Source organism: Cetorhinus maximus, chromosome 22 (assembly GCF_964194155.1).
Source record: "Cetorhinus maximus chromosome 22, sCetMax3.hap1.1, whole genome shotgun sequence".
Classification (NCBI taxonomy): Eukaryota; Metazoa; Chordata; class Chondrichthyes; order Lamniformes; family Cetorhinidae; genus Cetorhinus; species Cetorhinus maximus.
The window spans coordinates 55,989,125-56,010,910 of record NC_135900.1 but is presented as its reverse complement, the minus strand read 5'-3'; the positions used below and the strand labels follow the sequence as shown (position 1 = coordinate 56,010,910).

The 21,786-nt window shown below is 41.1% G+C and overlaps 1 protein-coding gene across 2 annotated transcripts in view; it reads left to right on the top strand.

Moving 5' to 3' along the window:
• scube1 (signal peptide, CUB domain, EGF-like 1) overlaps positions 1-21,786 on the top strand; it is a 370,427-nt gene that overhangs the window by 45,454 nt on the left and 303,187 nt on the right. The gene's annotated exons all lie outside the window — the stretch shown is intronic.

The window sequence follows — 21,786 nt, the reverse complement described above, 5'->3', positions numbered from 1 at the left end:
TAGATTCCAGTCATTTCTATGGAGGTTTTCCTGATACCTGACCATACCTTTGGCAGAAACCCTGGAGAAATGGTAGAAACTGTTGTTCCTTTGTTTCTCTGGGCTTTCCACTGATTTTTTTGCTCAAGTTGCAGCTAGAGATCAGAAGAACGAAGCACCTAGAGTGAGACGGCGTGGGTATCAAATTAACTGTAAGAGTTAGGGTAGTGAGCTGGAGGCACTGTTTTACACAGGGGTTTGTGACACTGCTGAATGGGTTCAGAGTTAGTATTTGAAGCAGGGATCGAATACAGAATTTTACAGCTCCTCCTGCTGGCAGGATTTTCCAGTCCCGCCGAAGTCAATGGACTTCTGAACGGCTCACCGCATTTTACAGCTCTGCCCCACCCCAAGTCATTATTTAAGGCTGGTCAGATAAGTGGCTGAAAAATGAAAGCATTAAGGGTTAAGGGAACAAGAGAGGTATGTGGGATTAGGATTATTACTAATGTAGAGGGTAAACACCAACTCAGGCTTGTTGGGCTGAATGGCCTGTTTCTGCATTATAATTTCAATGTAATTCTGAAATGCCAAATCAGAACGTGTACAGAGGAGCACTGGGATGGCTAGCCAAAAAATATCGATGCCCATCTAGTTCACCTTCTACTATCCTGGTTGTTACATGATACAATGATAATGGAGTTGTTGACTAATCAAAGTAACCAATCCCTATCAATTAGTTCACAATAGTCACATGACACATGCAAAAATTCCAGAGGTGGAGAGCCTTGAGAACCATGGGTCCAAAGTTGCCTTTTAAACATGCTGCACTTGCCACATGTCATGTCTCAAATTACTCATACAGTGTAACCCAAAATCTTATTTGCGGTTGTATTTGCGTTTTGGAGTAGGTCTTGAACTTTCAGTTTCGAGGCATGATTTGATGGCACAAAGCCAACCTGCTAATCACAATTACCTCACTTGCAATAGCCCCCTCCACCACTAGTGTGCGCCTTACACACAAAGTTGGTTTGTGGAGCTATGCATAATTATGATAATAAACTGATATTGGAAAATTGAAAATAGAACACTTCCATTAATTTCCATTTTCTAATCAGGCAGGGGAGCTTAAGGCCAAAGATAAGTATAGCACCAACTGAAGTAAGCCACATGTCACCCCTGAGGCTCTCAGTTTTCCTTGGAAATCAAGGTCATCATTGATTTTCAGGCAAAGCAGTGCTATGAGTGAGGTGGCATTGTTTATAGCACCTCACTTGTGCTGGTAGGGCTATCCCATTATAACCAGACCAGCTAAATCCAATTACTTAGTTCAGTTTTTCATCAAAAGTTTCAGCTCCACATTGAATAAAATATGGGGCTGGATTTTACGGCTCCTCCCACCAGACTTGTTTTCAGCAGGGAGGCACATGTAAATAAAAGAGATGCCAAGCCCACAACCTTCCACCCATCCCCGAGCTGTCCCCCATAACACACTAAGTAAGTGGGTGCTGAAATCGGCAGCCCATCTGCCATTTAAAAATAATTAACAGTCAATTGAGCTTGTTACCAAGCCAATTGACCAGAATAATACACTGCCCATGCCATAGAAAGGTTGGCATGGGCAGGCGGGCAAGAGTGGGTAGGCCGTATTATTTTACTGAGTTCTGGCGCTGCTGGGACTGATAGAGTTGCTAGCCAATCAGATTGGCCAGCAGCTCTCGAGGGCCAGACTTTATCCTACTGAGGGGCAGTAGTCCTACTCTGCTCGTTTAGTCCGCCAGCAGTGCGTTACGACTGGGGGGTGGGGTTCTTTCAGGCATGTCGGCTGCCAGCCGACCCTTGCAACAGGCAAGGTGGGATGGAGGGAGATGAGCTACCTCCCCTCACCCCCCCCCCCCCCCCCCCCCCCTGTGAAATCCAGTCCATGGTGTGATTTGGAAACAAAATGCTGGGACCCCAAGTGCTGAGAGACAGCCTCATGAAAGAGACTTGTTGACTAACGTCATCGCAAATGCTTTTGGTCTTGGACCAACTGCAGTACAACTGCAACCAGGATTACATGAACTTCACAAAGTTCCAAAATACTTCATTGGAACTTTTAAAAGTGTAATTTTAACCTTTGTCTTTTTGTTAGAAGTAAACATTTAACTGGCATTTGAACGTTTCTGAGTGAAGAATGCACATGCATAAGAGCACAGCTTTCTCTGGTTAGATAATGGTGTGGAAATTGAAGTGCAATTCAGTCCTGCCAGCTCTGTTGTTTTAAGTAAGTGGAAATCTTAAACCTTCATGGTAACACTGCCATATATTCAATGTGAAATAATTGTATAACAAGGAGTATTAGTGAGGAGGATTAGATGAAATAAAAAAAGATTTTTTCCCTTATTTTTACTTCTAAGTAATATTCCAGGAGGGTATGTTGATTCTGCACTCCCAGCAAGGGGCCTTGCTCAAAAGGAGCAAACAGAACTACAATATTATAGCACTGATTTAGACTCCGACTCCCTTTGAGTGAAGCTACTACTGAGTGAATTTACCTTATTGGTTTTTAAAAATACAATTTGCAATTGCACTGGCTGTTGAGTCAAATCATTTCTAAAGACTTATCAGAAACTCTTCAAAGGCAGTTGATTTCTTACCTGAAATATTATCCTTTTTCACTTTGAGCTGCTCACAACTATAACACGAACGTTAGAACACCATATTGGCCAAGCAAAATGTGTCGTAAATCTATGATGGAAAGTACTACAATGGAATCTGATTTAGGATTAGCTATTGTTTGTTTTTTCTGTGTGTGTCGTGAGCTCAAATTTGTACTATGACAACTGTTTGAGGCTGGCCAGAGCCTTTCTACCTACAATTTGTTAAACTGACCTCTGTGAATAAGTACTTATGTATGTATGAAAGAATATTTGCCTAAAAGATGTTCTAATACAGGCATTTTCTAGTTTTGTGCTCCTGAGGTTAACCCCTCATATGTAAAACAATTGTATGAGTTCTCTGTAGGACAAGTATTTTTCTGTATAAAAATTAGTTATAGAATTAAACATTTATAGCTTGTTTTACTTAATTAATATGTAATTTCTTGTTGGTGCTGAGCAACCATTCCATCAAGATGTGGAGGTATCTTTGCCAAGAATACGCACATGTCATGGTCAATATTCATCCTTGCTCATATATTTATTTTCATTGATGTCATCAATGCAGGGTCTCTCTTGACAGGCCTTCTAACACCTCTAGAATCCTGTTAAAGTCCAGTTTACCCCCTTGTGAACCCCAAACATTTCCAAACTCCTCCAGTAACACTCAGCATAGCACCTCTACTCACTCGCAGCAGCAAAAGAAAGTCAAAAGCACACCCCTGAAAGTCCCATGGTGATCCCTTTAAATAGTACTGATGTGAGGTGTCTCATGCAACTGAACATTTGTTCCATAGGGAGTGCTTAACAAAAGGAGTTAACAGGACCTACAATGTCCAAAATGCAGGATGTGCACCAAATCAGTGCACCTTTGGACACCATTTGATGTAAATATCTATCCACTCTGCATACTTCCAGCACAAACACAGCATGCCACTGCTAGCACCCGTACAACCATAGCATGCCATGTGGCGCAAGTTGATAGAAGCAGTCTGGCTAATGTTTTTGGTTGTACTAAATTATTTTGATTTGGCGCTGCTGAAGAAGCAGTGCTGTAATCATTGGAGCATTCACACAAAGATGTCTCCAGCAGCATTTCACTGTACTTGGTTCTGAGAAAGCTAGCTGATGAAATGTTAATGAGCTCATCTAACAGCTTTGATGGGACAGAGGGTGGCAGTTTAGCTTCATTATTCTCACTGGGAGGGATTTGTAGCCCAGAAGCATGTAACCGATTGCTCCCATCATGAGTTCTGTAAAGTTGCATTAAATTTTTTTGAGTCGACTAGAAAAATGCTCTACCAACTGTGCTTTGATTACATCAAAGTCAACACTTTTTGAATAAAAGAATGCATGAGCTCAAACATATCTGTAGCTAACCCCCTCCCCCACCCCCACCATCCACCCCACCCCCAACAGTCACCAGGGCATCCTGACAAGGAGGGAGATCCTTCACAAGGCTGAGCAAGTTGGCAGGAAAATGTTGCTTTCTCAACAAAATAAATCAAACAGTAAAATTTTAAAGTTTAAAAAGTTTGTGTAGGCAAGGTTACTGTAAGTTTTTCTTACAGGTGGAAGCAAACGTTCTGTGTAAACTGTGTAAACCTCTTTTGCAATACGATAATTTTAATACAAAGTTTTTGCTTGAGGAAAAAAAATCTGCATTCTTTTTCTTGTTCAGACTGGCATAGACAATAAATATTATCTAAAGAAGAAGGACATTATGGAAGAAACATTCAGCTCCATAATGCCTCTGCTAGCACAGTAGAAATCCAGAACTCATGCTGTGCATGCATATTCTCAGTCTCCTGTACACCCTTCCATCAAAGTCCTCATCTAAACTCTCTTCAGCAGAATTTGCCTAGGACCTCGCCCTCTGGTGAGCTGCACACATGCTGTCAGAATCTAAACTGGTGAAAGAGTGTCAACACCAGATGTGATGGCCTCAGATATTGGTGTCCATAATGCAGAGCACTTCCTCTTCCAAAGGGCTCAGTCAATGCAGACTTATTTGTGCCCCATCGATTCTCTGCTGCTTGCTGTTTTTTGGGGTTATGCACAGCCTTGTCCTGCAAGAGAAAGGCAATAATGTCAGTGTGTGTATTGCAGTGTGTTGCCATAGCTGAATATTTGGAAATATAAGCTGCAGGATATGGGCGTGAGGTTGCATTGGTAAGTGTGAGGCTGAGGTGAAGCATCTGAATGTTAGGCAAGAGTCCTGATTGCTGATGGGTGAGTGATAGGGGTACGGTGCATTGAGTAGTGTTGAGGGGTTGATGGTACAGGGGGTACGACATGGTATTTGAAGATACATTCAGTGACTTTGTGTGGTGGTCGAACTTTTTCCAGCACTGCAGCCAGGTCCTTTTGAGCCAGAAGGACCCTGACCAATTTGCTCCTGTTCCCATCACAGCTAATGCCTTTACAGCCTTCAGGTCCCCTGTGGAAACATAGCCTCTCTCTTCTTCTTTCGACCTCCTGGACTAAGGTCTCCAGCACTACATCAGAGAACCTGGAAGCCCTGACTTTGGCCTGTTTTTCTATTTGAAGTCTCTTTGCTTCCATCAAAGACTTTTTGAGAATGGCTACAACTTCCGGTGGAACAATGAGACCTCCCCTTTAAGAGGACAGGCTGTCTTTAAGAAGTGCAGGATAGCTGTAGGATGTGTTAGGCACACAGGCCTCTTGGTGAGCATCCAGCCAGTCAGCAGCATGTTTCATGCTGGACTGCGCACTACAAATATATTGAGGGGCAACCAGCCCAAAATTTTTGTGCCACCTGCCTTAACTCGACCGAACACAGGGTAATCATGCATCATGATTCCTGTGCCTGGTAATGAGCCTAATTAAAGTTTTAGCCCCAAATTTTCTTTCCCACTAAAATTTTTCCCACTCTTGTTCCAATCCAAATTAGCAACAATGTACCCATGATTGCACACTCCTGCTTTCTCATATTCCCATTGATAACCAAGTTGGTCCAATTAAAAGGCATTGTCCTGCCCAAATCATGCTATTTATTCACTCCATTTATTGGCCACACCCATTGTTTAAGTCTCATCGGCAAGGGTATAAATGGCTTAAGTGAATATCAATGGTTGAGTTGTAGAATCTGGCACTCGTGCCTTCTCAAGTGGACAAGGACAGGATGAAGAATTGTGAGAGAAGCTTGGGTGTGACTAACTGAATTCAGATGAGACTGGCATCAAGCAAGTTATGCCGCCCAGCCCTGGGGAATTGTTAAGAATAACTTCTAGTAGGTACTACGGATTACTGATTCACAGAATGGAATCGCCGACTACTAGAATTTGAGATCAAAAGATGTGCAGCAGGTCAGCCAAAAACGCAAGGCTTTCATGGTGTTATAAACTGGAGGGGGGGGGTGGTTAACTTAAGCCGCACTAATTTCCCCTCTCATCCCCTGCCTGTAAACAGGAGGGTGTTTTTGCTTTGCTCCCCCTTTTCCCAACCCCTCTGTTTTGGTGTGTTCCAATTTCTATTAATAACCCCACAGCAAACTCGAGGTAGGATGAACTCAAAGGGTTAGTTTATTTGCAAACACTTAATGTGAGAGGGGGTTGCAATGTTGCCTTCTTTGCATTTGTACGGTAAAAGAGGGATAGAGAAAATAAAGATTTTCAGTGTGGAGATCACAGAGAAAAGAAATGGGTCCATGGGTCCAGAGTCTAGAATCAAAGCCCAGTGAGGTATTCCTTCACGGAGGTCAGCAGATCGAAAACCAATGCTGTATAATTCACCTTTCCAGTGGTGTTGACTTCACACGATAAGATGAATCAGTCTTGTAGGCAAGGGTGCAGAAGCTCCAGCAGAATTAGTGTAGATGGGGCTAGGAGTTCAATCTGGGCAGAGCTCAGTGGGAGCTCAGCCTCTGTGAGGCTGCTTTTAGGAAACAGAAGACTGAGGTTGCAGTTCCACAAAGCAATATTGTTGGTTCCATAACCAGTGGTCCATGTCACATGACTCTCACCTTTTCATGCTGTCTTTGACAAAGGGTGTGTATCCCTCGTCTGGGTCCTGAGATTGTTAAATGTCTCAACCATTAAGACTAGAAAGGAAAGTTGTGGGGCCTTATGTCCTAGCAGATGAGTAAACTTCAGTTGACCAACCTGGGTTATGAAATGCAGATGGCCTTTGTATAGTTCTCTTTGAATTTGGTCTGTGCAGCCAGCTGTGGGGGAAGAGGGGATCACTAATGTCTCTTCAGGGATAACGAGGTGAAAATTCCTCCGATACTGCCAGGTAGCTCCTTTTGTTCAAGGATCACAGAGACATAGATTCAGCCATTTTAAAAGGTCTTTGCCCAGTTTTTAAAATTTTAGAAATAGCCGTGAGGATGCCTATATATGTATATTTTATAGAATTACACAGTGTGAAGTCTTATTACCGTCAGTGGTCATAGTGGAAAAGTTGGTCTATGTAGTTTTGGCAGATTTCCTGAGGCCTTCATGTGGATCTCCATTTGAGAGCCCCTGCTCTAACACCAACAATATTCCCCTTTCAAAGTTAACACTTCTTTTGTTCTTCCTTTCCTGAAAATGCCATTCATGGCTTTCAAAACAGAATTGGACAATTATCTAAAGAGAAGAATATTTGAAGAGCTGTGATGAAAAGGCAGGGGAGTGGGACCAGCTGAGCAGTTCTTATAGAAAGCCAATATGGACATGATGGGCTGAATGGCCTCCTCCTATGCTGCAACCATCCATGACTCTGTAATAGTGCTAGAAGCTCTCCAGACCTCGCCCAGGTAGCCCTTCCACCATTTCTTGTCTCCATTCAATATCCATGCAGATACACTTGTTGCCCACTCCTTAACCTAGGGCATCAAAGTTGTTTTTAATTGGCCTAACTTGCCACATACCAGGGGCAAGCACAGTTTTTTAGGACCTGTATGGCTTAGTGTCATATAGGGATGGGCAATAAATGCTGAAGTTGCCAGTGATGGCCACATACACCGAATAACTTCCAAAAAGGCAACACTTTTACCAACTGAGCCATTGGGAGAACTACATTGGATGTAATGTTCCCTGTAAGCTGCATGCAACAACCCGAAAATCCCTGTGCATGCCGCACATAGGCTGGCCCCTTTAAGTTACTGTGCAAGTGCAACTGCACTCTGAAATCAACTGTGCAGCCCAAAACAATTAGAGGGAAGGTGGATTACATCTATAAATAATCAGAAGTCCAGCATCTGGTGTGCATTCATTGATATCACATCTGAAAATTTCCACACATCAAGTCACACCTTGTTTAGGGAGTGATCTTTCAGGATATTCCACTTCAAAGCATTGCACCTCTTCAATTGAAATTAACTGAAATGAAACCTCGCTTTTAAGCCCTTTGTCAAGTAACCTATTGACTCAATGCCAATGAATCAAAAGCAGTTTGATTCAGTCAGTGCCAAAGAACAAGTTAGCAGCAAAAATTTGCAATCAGCTTATTCAATTTTCTTTTATGACTAATAATCCTGAATTGATGGGTAGCAACCAATTAAAACGTTAAAATAGCTTTATGAAGTTAATTTAAACTACCATCTTAAATTTTGCATCTAATTGAAAACATATTTGTAAAGTAGCATCTAAAACATAAGCCATAAAAAATATGCAATTCAGAATAAAGTGCTTATTTTGCTCATTATTTTAAATCTTGCAGTTCACAACATTCAAAGCATTGTAGCCTATGATGAGAGCAAGGAAATGCATATCCCAGTCAATACTTTTAGGACCTATAATTGTAGAAGCACCTAATAGACAATCCTGCATTTAAACATCTTTCAAATTCAGGATTGATAGATTTTTCAACCAAAAAAGTGAAGGGAAATGAAGTGCTATTTGGCTTTATCAATATTCTAACTCCATCCTTCTCCCTGGCAACAGCCTGGATTAAGCCAGTCTTTTTCCAACCTGGGTACCACATTTAATCTCAAAATGAGCTCCTAACCTCATTCGGGCCATCATTAAGATCGCCTAGTTCTACCTTCGTTTCATCGTTCAACTTGGTCCCTGTCTAGAAATAAATAAGTACATTCCGATAGCCATTACAGAGACATGCTACAGGATGACATAGATTGGGACCTGAATATTGAAAGGACCTGACATTTCGGAAGGACAGGAAGCTAGGGAAAGGTGGAGGGGTGGTTCTGATAATTAATGATTGTACTAGCACATTGGAGAGGAATGACCTAAGTTCAGGAAACCAGGATGTAGAAGCGATTTGGGTTGAGATGGGAAATGGTAAAGGCAAGAAATTAGTTGTGGGAGTGGTGTACGGGTCCCCTAATCATAACTACATTATGTAGGACAGAGTATAAAGGAAGAGATAATAAGAGCTTGTCAGAAAGGTATGGTGATAATCATGGGTGATTTTAAACTACAAATAGACTGGAAAAATCAGATGGGCAAAGGTAGCGTAGATGAGTTCATAGAATGTTTTCGGGGTAGTTTCTTAAAACATCACGCTCTGGAGCCAGCCAGAGAGCAGGCCATACTAGACCTGGTATTGTGCAACAAGATGGAATTAATTGATAACCGCATAGTGTAGGCACCCCTAGGTAGCAGTGATCATAATATGATTGAATTTTACTTTTAGTTTGAGGGAGAGATGAGTGGGTCCAAGACTAGTATTCTAAACTTAAATAAGGGCAATTATGAGGGCATGAAAGTAGAGCTATCTAAAGTGAACTGGAAAATTGGGTTAAGGGATATGTCAATACAGATGCAATGGCAGACATTTAAAGGGATATTTTTTTACACAGAATAGATACATTCCAATGAGAAAGAAAAATTCCAAGGGGCTGACCCGCCATCTGTGATTAACTAAAAAAGTTAAAGATAGTATCAAACTTAAAGAAAAAACATATGGGCAGTATTTTCCTGTCGGCGAGTGGGGGGGCGTGTCATTTAGATTGTCAGTTCGGCGGGTGCACAGCCGAACTGTCAAAGGCCTATTAAGGCCTGTTAAAAACTAATTAACTCAATTTAATGAGCTGCCCATCCAACCCTAAGGTTGGCGGGCAGGCAAAGAGCCAAGGTAGCCTTCGATTTTTCATGAACCCTTATCCAGGACAGGATGAGGTTTCATGAACTGTTTTAAAATATAATAAAAATTTATACATTTATTCTTTGACATGTCCCAGCTCATGTGATAGTGTCACATGTGGGGACATGTTTTAAAAGTTTAAAAATCCTTTATTTAAAAGTTTAACACTGAAACAAATCTCCCTGGGGCACGGAGGTGTTTGCTGACCTACGTTGGCTCGCAGTCAAACAACATCTTGATTTTAAAATTCTCATTCTTGTTTTCAAATCCCTCCATGTCTTCCCATCCTTGTTATCTCCTGCAGCCCCACAACACTCTGAGGTATCGGCACTCCTCTAATTCTGGCCTCTTGCATTCCCAATTTTAATTGCTCCGCAATTTGTGACTGTGCCTTCAGTTGCCTAGGCACCAGGCTCTGGAGTACCCTCCCTACACTCTCCGCCTCTACCTTGCTTTCCTCCATTAAGATCCTCCTTTAAAGCTACCTCTTTGACCAAGCTTTTTGCCACCTGGTCTAATATCTGCTAATGTGCCTCAATGTCATACTTTGTTATTTAACATTCCTTGGGAAGTTTCATTACGTTACAGGATCAGACTATGCTGCATGAGGAATTCCTAATTCATTACAAGGGAAAAGGTCTCTGCAACTGTGAGCGAGAGTCCAGAAGGCTGTGTTGCCTGATGATGCCAGGGTTTGGGATATCTGCTCAGGGCTGGAGAGCAACTTACAGTGGGAGCGGGAGGATCCAGTTGTCGTGGTCAATGTAGGTGCTAACAACATAGGTAGGATTAGGTAACAGGTTCTGCATAGGAAGTATGAGCAGCTACGGGTTAAATTAAAAAAGCAGAACCTCAAAGCTAATAATCTGGCACTCGCTCTCCTGATTTATTTGGGGGATTTGCCACTCTCTCTCAAATTAGGCTTTTTCCTTCTGCCTCACATGGCCCAGTAGCTGACCTTAGAATCTGGAGAGTGATAGGGGAAATATGGGCCCTAACATTTATCTGCCCCAAAACTTCAACCTTTATTTTCAATGTGGGGGCCTTCACAGTTGCTTCTATACATTTACTTCCAGCAACAGTTGCTAGCTAATTTTTCACTTCTGAGCCCAGAGACATAATTGTAGCCTTTGTATTGCTGTCCTAACTGAGATCAGTTAATTGAGGAAAGATAGTTAAACCTGGACTTTTGTGGCCTGCAGGCTCAGCCATTCACTGACATTCATCAGGGTCAGGGTTTGCAGCCTAGTTTTTTTTTTACCATTGTTTTCCTTAATAATTAACTTCATCATGGCATTATCCCTTGATGATGCTGTTATGATTACAAATGTGGCAAATAATCTTGAAGATTTCCTTCCAAATTAACCCAACCCCATGGAAGGAAATGGATTTTGGGTGAGGGCTAATGTTTTGTCAGTTTTTGAAATATTGCTAGAGTAGATCATGAGAAAATGACACTCCATTTCCAGCTTGTGAATATCTTGGATCCTGTCGAGCACAAATTCATGTCATTCCAATGTTTTTTCTAACATGTTTTACTTTTTCTAGTAACACAGCTAAATTTGCTAATCCAAGAAATACTCAGCTCAGATGTGAAAGGGCGATGCAACTAAAACACAATGGTGTTAGTTCTCTAATATATGCTCTCTGGGAGCATATGGTTACTAAATGTACCCTATATGAATTTTGCAAAAACTGGTGGTCCTGTCTGTTACCCTTGGAGAGATGGAACAAAGCCCTCATGCAGGCACCCAAACTAGAATTTGTGTGGGGATTCTCTGAGATTGGCATAAATGCAATGTTCCACTGAAAGTTAAGTGTTCCCAGATTAGGTATAGCATGTACTACATTCAGTATAGAGCATCTACTGAATCTATTGCAACAGTGTGTCTCATTCACAACCTCAGGAGAGCATGTCTGTTCTCTACTTGTGTAGCATCCTCTGAGTGAAAATGGTAACATGGTGGCAAGCTGAGGAACAGTTTACTATCAACCCCACTGGGGACTGGGTTGAATTTGTGGAAACTTACTTCAATTTAGACTCCTCTCATAACTAGACTCTTCTCACAACTACAGCGGTTTCTTGGATGCATGTGTGTGTGCTGGGTTCGAACCATGGCTTCGGAAGTAAAAGGCTTACGTATAACACACTGCATCACAAAATCCCTAGTGCATAATCTTTAATGGCAAGGGAAAACTTAATAGAAAATGCATGATGAAGTGCTAAAGGATATTACTTATATATCCAATGAATCAACTGCCCTGAATGTTACTAGCACTGAAATAACAAATTGTTATGTTCATACCCCACAATTGTGATTATAAATTATATCCAATGGCTCCTCACCACACACTCTGCTTACGAAGCACGTAAGGATTACATTTACCTGCAGACTTTGATTTTAAATGGGAATTAACTTGATGTGGGTATTATGAACAGGTTGTAGTGAAATTACTGTGAAATACAGCTTCATAATACTGTCTTCCAACATGGGCTGTCACAGTATGTTGACATCAGCATGAATTCTTTGGATCATTATTTACACTATTTTAAAAGTATAGAAGCCCACATGCTTTGGTTAATAATCTATTGTTTAACTTTCCTGCTATAAAAAAAAATGTAAATTTTATTTTATGGCAAGAGTAGGCCTTGAAGGATCATTTTAGGTTTTAAAAAATAAAAATAAGTTTTCTGAATATGCAATATGTTATGTTAAGTTGGTTTAGTAGGTGTTTTGGCCCTAGCAGGTCCAAAAAATTTACTTTAGACTGTTATGTGAACAAGACTTGCATGTCAGGAGCTGCTGTGCTGAGCACTGCACCAACCCCAAGAAAAAGCAGCTTGAACTAATATTTTTTGATCAAAATCATGATGTTAACAGCCCAAAGAACAACAATAATTGCAAACTTCCTTTTCCCCCTTTCATACTAGGTTATGTATGAGTGCAAATTAAACATTTCGATGAACATTTCCCACGAAAGCCGGCAGAAGGATGTAAACATAGTTGACAGTTTTTTGACTTGAAGCTGTTCTTGTTGATTCCGCTCCTCGCAATTTGAAGCCAATTTGGTAATTCTTAAAAGGATTTTTAAAAGACAAGTCTTGGAGCCAGATACTTTTAAGTGGTTTGGAGGAAGGGGGAAAAAAATAAAGAGAAGTATTTTTCATTGTCATATGCATAGAATTTTAATGTGTGCCACAAATTTTGTTTTAGATCCTATCTTTTTGAAGTGCAATTCTATAAGGGCTCCTACCAGGACTCAGCTGATTGACGTTTGGTGCTTTGCTAATGCCACACAGCAGAATTTTAGTGTTTCACAAGAATTCTAGAATCCTACAGTGGAGGAGTTGGCCATTCGTCCCTTCATATCTACACAAAAAGCCATCTAAACATTCCATTCTCCTGCCCTATCTCTGTAGCTCTGCAATTTTTTGTTTCCTTTTTCAAATATATATTCAATTCCCTTTTGAAAGTTACCATTGAATTTGCTTCTACCACCCAGTGCATTTCAGATCATCATAACTTTCTGCTTAAAAAAAGTCTTATCTGCCCTCTGGTTCTTTTTGCCATGTATCTTAAATCTGTCTCGTCTGGTTACTGACCCCCTGACAGAGGAAACAGTTCCTCCTTATTCATTTTATTAAAACCTCTCAATTTTGAGCACCTCCATTAAATCTCCACTTAATCTTCTTTGTTCTAAGGAGAATAATCTTAGCTTCTTTGGTGACCCCACAAAACTGAAATACCTCATCCCTTGTGTAATTCTGTTAAATCTTCTCTGCATCCTCTTTAAGGCCTTTGCCATCCTCCTTGAATTATGATGCTCAGAACTGAACACAGTACACTAGCTAAAGCCTAGTTGGTGGTTTATAAAGGTTTAGCATACATACAAACAAGGAGCAGGAGTAGGCCATTCGGCCCCTCGATCCTGCCCTGCTATTTAATAAGATCGTGGCTGATTGAATATAACCTTAAATCTGCATCCTACCTACCCCCGATAACCTATCAACCACCCCACCCCGCTGCTTACCAAGAATCTATCCAACTCTGACTTTAAAATATTCAAAGACCCTGCTTCCACCACCTTTTGAGGAAGAGAGTTCCAAAGACTCACGATCCTCTGAGTGAACAAATTTCACCTCATCTCTGTTTTAATTGGGCGACCCCTTATTTTGAAAAAGTGACCCCTAGTTCTAGATTCACCCACAAGAGGAAATATCCTCTCCACATCCAGCATTTCAAGCCCCTCAGGATCTTATATATCTCAATCAAGTCACTTCTTAGTCTTCTAAACTCCAGCAGATACAAGCCTAGCCTGTTCAACCTTTCCTCATAAGACAACCCACCCATCCCAGGTATTAGTCTGGTAAACCTTCTCTGAACTGTTTCCAATGTATTTACATCCTTTCTTAAATAAGGTGACCAATACTGTACACAATACTCCAGATGTGGTCTCACTAGTTCTCTGTATAACTGAAGCATAACCTCCCTACTTTTATATTCAATTCCCCTCACAATAAATGATTCTATTAGCTTTCCTAATTACTCGCTGTACCTGCATACTAGCCTTTTGCGAGTCATGCACTCAGACACCCAGATCCGACTGCATCTCAGAGCTCTGTAATCTCTCACCATTTAGATAATATGCTTATTTTTTATTCTTTCTGCCAAAATGGACAATTTCACATTTGCCCACATTCTACTCCATTTGCCAGATCTTTGCCCACTTACTTAACCTATCTATATCTTTTTGTAGCTTCCTTATGTCCTCTTCACAAATTATTTTCCTACCTATCTTTGTGTCATCAGCAAATTTGGCAACCATCCCTTCATCCAAGTCATTGATATAAATTGTAAAAAGTTGAGGTCCCAGCACTGATCCCTGTGGCACACCACTCATTACATCTTGCCAATCTGAGAAAGACTCATTTATGCCTACTCTCTGCTTCCTGTTAGCCAGCCAATCTTCTATCCATGCCAATATGTTACCCCCTGTATCACGAACTTTTATTTTCCACAATAACTTTTGAGATGGCATTTCTGGAAATCTAAGTACAGTATATCCACCAGTTCCTCTTTATCCACAGCACACGTTATTTCCTTAACAAACTCCAATAAGTTGGTTAAACATGATTTCCCTTTCACAAAACCATGTTGACTCTGCCTGATTATCTTGAACTTATCCAAATGTCTTGCTTTGGTTTCTTTACTAGCTTCTAACATTTTCCCTATGACAGATGTTAAACTAACTGGCCTATAGTTTCCCCCTTTCTTCTCCCTTTTTGAATAACAGAGTGACATTTGCTATCTTCCAATCTAATGGAACCTTTCCCAAATCTAGGGAGTTTTGGAAAATTAAAACCAATGCATCAACTATCTCAGTAGTCACTTCTTTTAAGGCCCTATGATAAAGTCCATCAGAACTCGAGCACTTGTCAGCCTGCAGCTCCAAGAATTTACTCAGTGCCAATTCTCTGGTGATTGTAATTTTCCTGAGTTCCTCCCGCCCTTCCTTCCGTTTCCTGATTTTATAGCTACTTCTGGGATGTTACTTGTATCCTCTATCGTGAAGACTGATGCAATATACCTGTTCAATTCACCTGCCATTTCCTTGTTTTCCATTATCAATTCTCCAGACTCACTTTCTATAGGACCAACGCTCACTTTGTAAAACAAAAACAGAATTACCTGGAAAAACTCAGCAGGTCTGGAAAAACTTTGTAAACTCATTTATTTTTGAAATATTTATAGAAACTCTTAATTTCTGTTTTTATATTTCTGGCTAGCTTTCTCTCGTTTTCTAGTTTTTCCCTCTTTGTTAATCTTTTAGTCGGCCTTTGCTGTTTCTTATATTCTGTCCAATCTTCTGGCCTTCCACCTATCTTTGCACAATTAGATACTTTTTCTTTAAGTTTGATACTATCTTTAACCTTTCTAGTTAACCACTGATGGCGTGTCCGTCCCTTAGACTTTTTCTTACTTGTTGGAATGTATCTATTCTGTGTATTCTGTATCCCCTTTAAATCTTTGCCACTGCATCTCTATTGACCTATACCCTTACCCTAATTTGCCAATTCACTTTAGCCAGCTCTGCTTTCATGTCCTCATAATTGCCCTTATTTAAGTTTAAAAACATAGGGCAGGATTTTCCCGTCGGCGAGTGGGGGGGCGGGGCCCGCTTGCCGACGCATAATTTGATGCACGGTGACGTCAGGCTCCTGATGTCACCACGCCCTATTTAAATTTTTAGGTTGGCAGGGGCTCAGCAAAATCAGCTGTGCGCCCATCGATCTGTCAATGGCCAATTGACAGAGTCATTAAACTAATTAATGGACCTGCCCGTCCAACCTTAAGGTTGGCGGGCAGGCCAAGAGACTTGGCAGGAATTGGGAAAAGCATGAAACCTCATCCACGGACAGGATGAGGTTTCATGTAGGTTTTTTAAAATTTAATTGAAGTTTTTAAAAAAATTATGAACATGTCCCCTCACTGTCACATAAGTTGGGACATGTCAGAGAATTTATAAAAAATATTTTTGACAGTAGAGGAGATCTCCATGAGGCAGCACTTAGCTCAAGAGTGTGCTCTTTTGTGTGCATGTGTGAAAGAGCGCACTCTCAGGTTTAGGGATTCCCCCCCACCTGCACAGGGAGCACATAGCGCTTCTGTGTGGATGTCACGCTGGGCGGGCTTTAATTGGCCCGCCCACGTAAAATGGCAGCAAACCCTCGATTGGGGGTGCCGATCGGAGGCACGCCTCCACGCACCTGCACTTCAACTTCGTCTCCAACGGAGGGAAAATCCTGCCCATAGACCTATGCCCCTCCCCCTCAAACTGAATGTAAAATGGTCGCTGCTGCCTAGGGGTGCCTTCACTATGAGATCATTAATTAACTTCCTTGCTCTTTGTACCCTATGCCTCTATAAAGCCTTGGATCCTATAAGAATGGCATATTTATATTATGACATTAACATAATGCATCCCAAGGTGCTTGAAAAGTGTGTTATGAAGCAAAATTATGCATCAAGCTACTTAATGTGATATTAGGGCGGATGGCCAAAGGTTTGTCAGTGAGGCAGATTTTAAGAAGCGTCTGAAAGGTGTTATGATCCCCAAAGAGACTGATGACTTTGAAAAAGTTATTTGAATTCCAGTGACTGACAGAAAAGATCACACAACAAGACTTCAAGCTTTAAGACTTTTACTGTAATAAACAAAATAAAAGCAACTTTGTCAAAACATAATTCAGTAGGTAACTTGTACTCTAAATTGCAGGTAAAAAAAATCCCCATTTAACTTGTAAAACAACCAAACATCCCTCCTAGCCCCCCCACCATGGTAATATTTTATTCTGTCCTTTAAGTGGACACTTCATTCTCCAGGTATCACTCCAGAGCTATTCCCAGCTCCCAATGTCTTGCTTCCTTTTTCCTTTTCCTTCTGAACATACATATGAATGTATGAATTAGAGGCAGGAATAGGCCATTTGGCCCCTTGAGCTACTCCATTGTTCAATAATATCATGGTTGATCTGTTTATGGTGTCAAGTCCACTTGCTTGTCTACCCACTATACCCTTAGACTGCTTTGTTAATCAAGAATCTATCCAACTCAGCCTTAAAAATATTCAGTGAGCCTGCCCCCACTGCTTTCTGGGGAAGAGAATTCCAGACTAATGAACCCAGAAAAAAATTTCTCCTCATCTCTGTCTTAAATGGGAGACCCCTTTTTTAAGTTCTCTGTCTCTCCCATGAGGGGGGAATATCCTTTCAGTACCCACCCTGTCAAGTCTCCTCAGGATCTTTTATGTTTCAATTAGACCTCCTTTCATTCGTTTAAACTCCAATGGATGCGGGCCCAATCTTTCCTCATAAGAGGAATGAGTTCAGTGAACCTTCTCTGAGCTACTTGTAATGCAATCTTTTCTTACGTAAGTAGACCAAAACTATGCACACCCTGTACAACTGTTGCAAGACTTCTCTATTTTTATATTCCATTCCCCTCACAATAAATGACAACATTCCATTTGCCTGCATACTAATCTTTTGTAATTCAAGTACCAGGATACCCAGGTCCCTCTGAACTACAGAATTCTGCAATCTCTCTCCACTTAAAAATATATTGCTTTTCTATTCTTCCTGTCAAAGTGGGCAAGTTCAAATATGTCTGCCAAATTTTTGCCTGCTCATTTAACTTATTTTTATCCCTTTGCAGATTCCTTATGTCTTCTTCACAACTTACTTTCCTACCTATCTTTGTGTCATCTGCAAATTTAGCAACACATTCAGTCCCTTCATCCAAGACATTAATAAAGATTGTAAAATAGTTGAAGCTCCAGCACTGATCCCCGTGGCATTCCACTGGTTACAGTTTACCAACCAGAAAATGACCCACTTCTCCCTACTCTATGCTTCCTGTTAGCTGGCCAATCCTTTATCCATTCTAATATTGTTACCCCCTACAATGTGCTCTTATTTTGTGTAGCAACATTTGTTGTGGTACCTTATCAAATGCCTTTCAGAAATCCAAGTACAGCACATCAACAGATTCCCCATTATTCACGTGGCTTGTTACTTACTCAAGGAACTGTAATAAATTAGTCAAACATTATTTCCCTTTCACAAAACCATATTGAATTTGCCTGAATGCATTAAGATTTTCTAAGTACCCTTGTATAACCTCCTTAATAATAGATTCTAGCATTTTCCCTGATAGATGTTAGGCTAACTGGCCTGTAGTTTCCTACTTTCTCTGTCCCTCCTTTCTTGAATAGAGAGTTACATTCACTATTTTACAAAATGTTGGGACCTTTCCAAAGTCTAGGGAATTTTGGAAAATTAGAACCAATGCATCTAGTATCTCAGCAACCACTTCTTTTAAGACTCTAGGATGAAATCCATCAGGTCCTGTGTACTTGTTAGACTTTTAGTTCTGATAGTTTTCTCAGTACTCTTTCCCTGGTCATAGTAAATGTTTTAAGTTCCTCCTTCCCTTTCACCACCTTGATTTACAAGTATTTCGGGGATATTATTTGTGTCTTTTACAGTGAAGTTGGACACAAAAGAACTGTTCAACACTTCCACCATTTCCTTATTTCTTTTATTTATTTGTTCATGGGATGTGGACGGAGACCAGAATTCATTGCCCGTTCCTAATTGCCCTTGAGAAGGTGGTGGCGAGCTGCCTTCCCAAACTGCTGCAGTCCATGTGGTGTAGGAACACCCACAGTGCTATTAGGGAGGGAGTTCCAGGATTTTGACCCAGCAACAGTGAAGGAATGGTGATATATTCCAGATGGTTTGTGGTTTGGAGGGGAACTAGCAGCTGGTGGTGTTTCCATGCATCTGCTGTTGTTGTCCTTCTAGATGATAGAGGTCACGGGTTTGGAAGGTGCTATCAAAGGAGTTTTAGTGAATTGCTGCAGTGCATCTTGTAGTTAATGCACACTGGTACCATTGTGTATTGGTGGTGAAGGGAGTGAATATTGAAGGTGTAAATGGGGTGCCAATCAAGCAGGCTGCTTTGTCCTGGTTGGTGTCCAGATCTTAAATGTTGTTGGAGCTGTACTCACCCCAGGCAGTTGGAAAGTATTGCTTCGCACTCCTGAATTGTGACTTGTAGATGGTTGACTGGCTTTGTGGAGTCAGGAGGTGAGTTACCCATTGCAGAATTCCCAGCCTCTAACCTGCTCTTGTAGCCACAGTATTTATATGGCTGGTCCATTTAGTTTCTGGTCAATGGTAAAGCTCAGGATGTTGATAGTGGGGGATTCAGCAATGGTAATGCCATTGAATGTCAAGGGGAGATGATTGGATTCTCTCTTGTTGGAGATGGTCATTGCTTGGCACTGGTGTGGCACAAATGTTACTTGCAACTTATCAGCCCAAGCCTTAATGTTGTCCAGGTCTTGCTGCATATGGACATGGATTGCTTCAGTATCAATGGGAAGCCACGAATGGTGCTGAATATTTTGCAATCAACCGCAAACATCCCCACCTCTGACCTTATGATGGAGTAAGGTCATTGAAACAGCTAAAGATGGCTGGGCCTAGGCTACTACCCTGAGGAACTCCTGCAGTGATGTCCTGGGGCTGAGAAAATCCATCTCCAACAACAACAACAACCATTTTTCCCCATTATTAATTACCCAAACCCACTCTCTAGAGGACCAACACTCACTTTTAGCTATTCTTTTCTTTTTTTATACCTATAGAAACTCATAGTTTCTATATTTCTAGCTAGTTTTCTCTTGCACTCCAATTTCTCCCTAATTTCTCTTAGTCATTGTTTGCTGGCTTTTAAATTCTGTCCAATCTTCTGACCCATCACTAATCTTTATAGAATTGTACACTTTTTCTTTCAATTTGATACTATATTTAACTTCCTTATTTTGCCACAGATGTTACATTCTTCACCTAGAGTATTTCTTTCTCACTGGGAATGTGTATTTGCAGGGTGTTATGAAATATCTCTTTAAATGTCTGCCACTACATCTCTACTGACCTACCCCTTAACTTAATTTCCCATTTCATTTTAGCCAGCTCTGTCTTCATGCCATTGTAATTGCCTTTATTTCAGTTTAAAACACTAGTCTTAGACCCACCTCTCTCTCTCTCAAATTGAATGTGAAATTCGATCATGTTATGATCACTGCTACCTCGGGTTCCTTTTCTATGAAGTCATCAATTAATCCTGTCTCATTGCACATTACCTAGAATAGCCTGCTATCTAGAATGTGCTGCTCTAAGAAATTATCGCAAAAATACTATGATTTCATTTTTCAGGCTACCTTAGATGTAGATTAAAATCATGCATGACTATTGCTGTACCTTTCTCACAAGCCCCTGAATACCCTGTCCTACCGTGTAGTTACTGTTATGGGACCTAACTACTCCCACAAGTGACTTTTACCTTTTCTATTTCTTATCTCTACTCAAACTGATTTCAACTCTTGATCTTCTGAACCAAGGTCATCTCTCACTACTGTACTAATGACATCCTTAATTAACAGAGCTACTCTACTACCTACATGCATTCAGACGTAGAGACTTTAGTTCTGTCTTTTTACTATTTTTGTAAACTCTGGCTTTATCTGCTGACACGCTCTTGAGTTTGTGCACTCTGTCCCATCCTGCTATGCTCTGATTATCATTACACTTATTTCTACCTTTGTCTCTCTCCCTGTCCTTTCTCTTTAATTTACCACCTTTTGTAATCCCTCTTGATTTAAAGCCCTGACTACTGCCCTAGTTATATGAATCACCAGAATACTTATCTCAATATGGTTCAGGTGAAGTCTGTCCCAATGGTACAACTCCCACTTTCCCCAATTCTGGTGCCAGTACCCCATGAATCAAAACCTGTTTCTCTGCATCAATCTTTGAGCCATGTATTCAACTCCCTAATCTTATTTACCCCATGCCAATTTGTTTGCGGCTTAGGTAATATTCCATGGATTATTACCTTTGAGGTTCTGCTTTTTTAATTTAGCCTTCAGCTGCTCATATTCCCTAAGCCCTAGTCCCATTTATATCATTGGACCATGAAAACTGCATCCTCCACCTCCCACTGCAAGTTTCTTTCTAGGCTCGAGCAGATGTCCCAAACCCTGGCACTGGGCAGGCAATACAGCCTCCTGGACTCTCACTTCCAACTTCAGAGAACTCACTATGCTGTCCCCTGCTACCATTACGTTCCTATTTAGCGCCCCCCCCTCGCTTGAATAGATTCCTGTACCACAATGGCATGGTCAGTTTGTTCATCCACTCTGCAGCCTCTGCTCCCATCCATACAAGGTGCAAGAACCTCAAACCTTTTAGTCAACTGCAAAGGCTGAGGCTCCTGCACTTCTACCTTCTCAATCCCCATACCTGCCTTACTCACAGTCACATGCTTCTGCCCTTGACCATGGACCAGTCACAAGACCCTGGCTTATGGGGTGTGACTGCCTTCTGGAACAAAGTGTCCAGATAACGTGTTCCCCTCTGTGATACATCACAGTGTCCAAAGCTCAGACACCAGCTCATTCACTTTTTTTGCAAAAATATACTTTATTCATAAAATATCTTCAACCACATTCCAAACCATTTCAAAAACACCATTACAAGGGTACA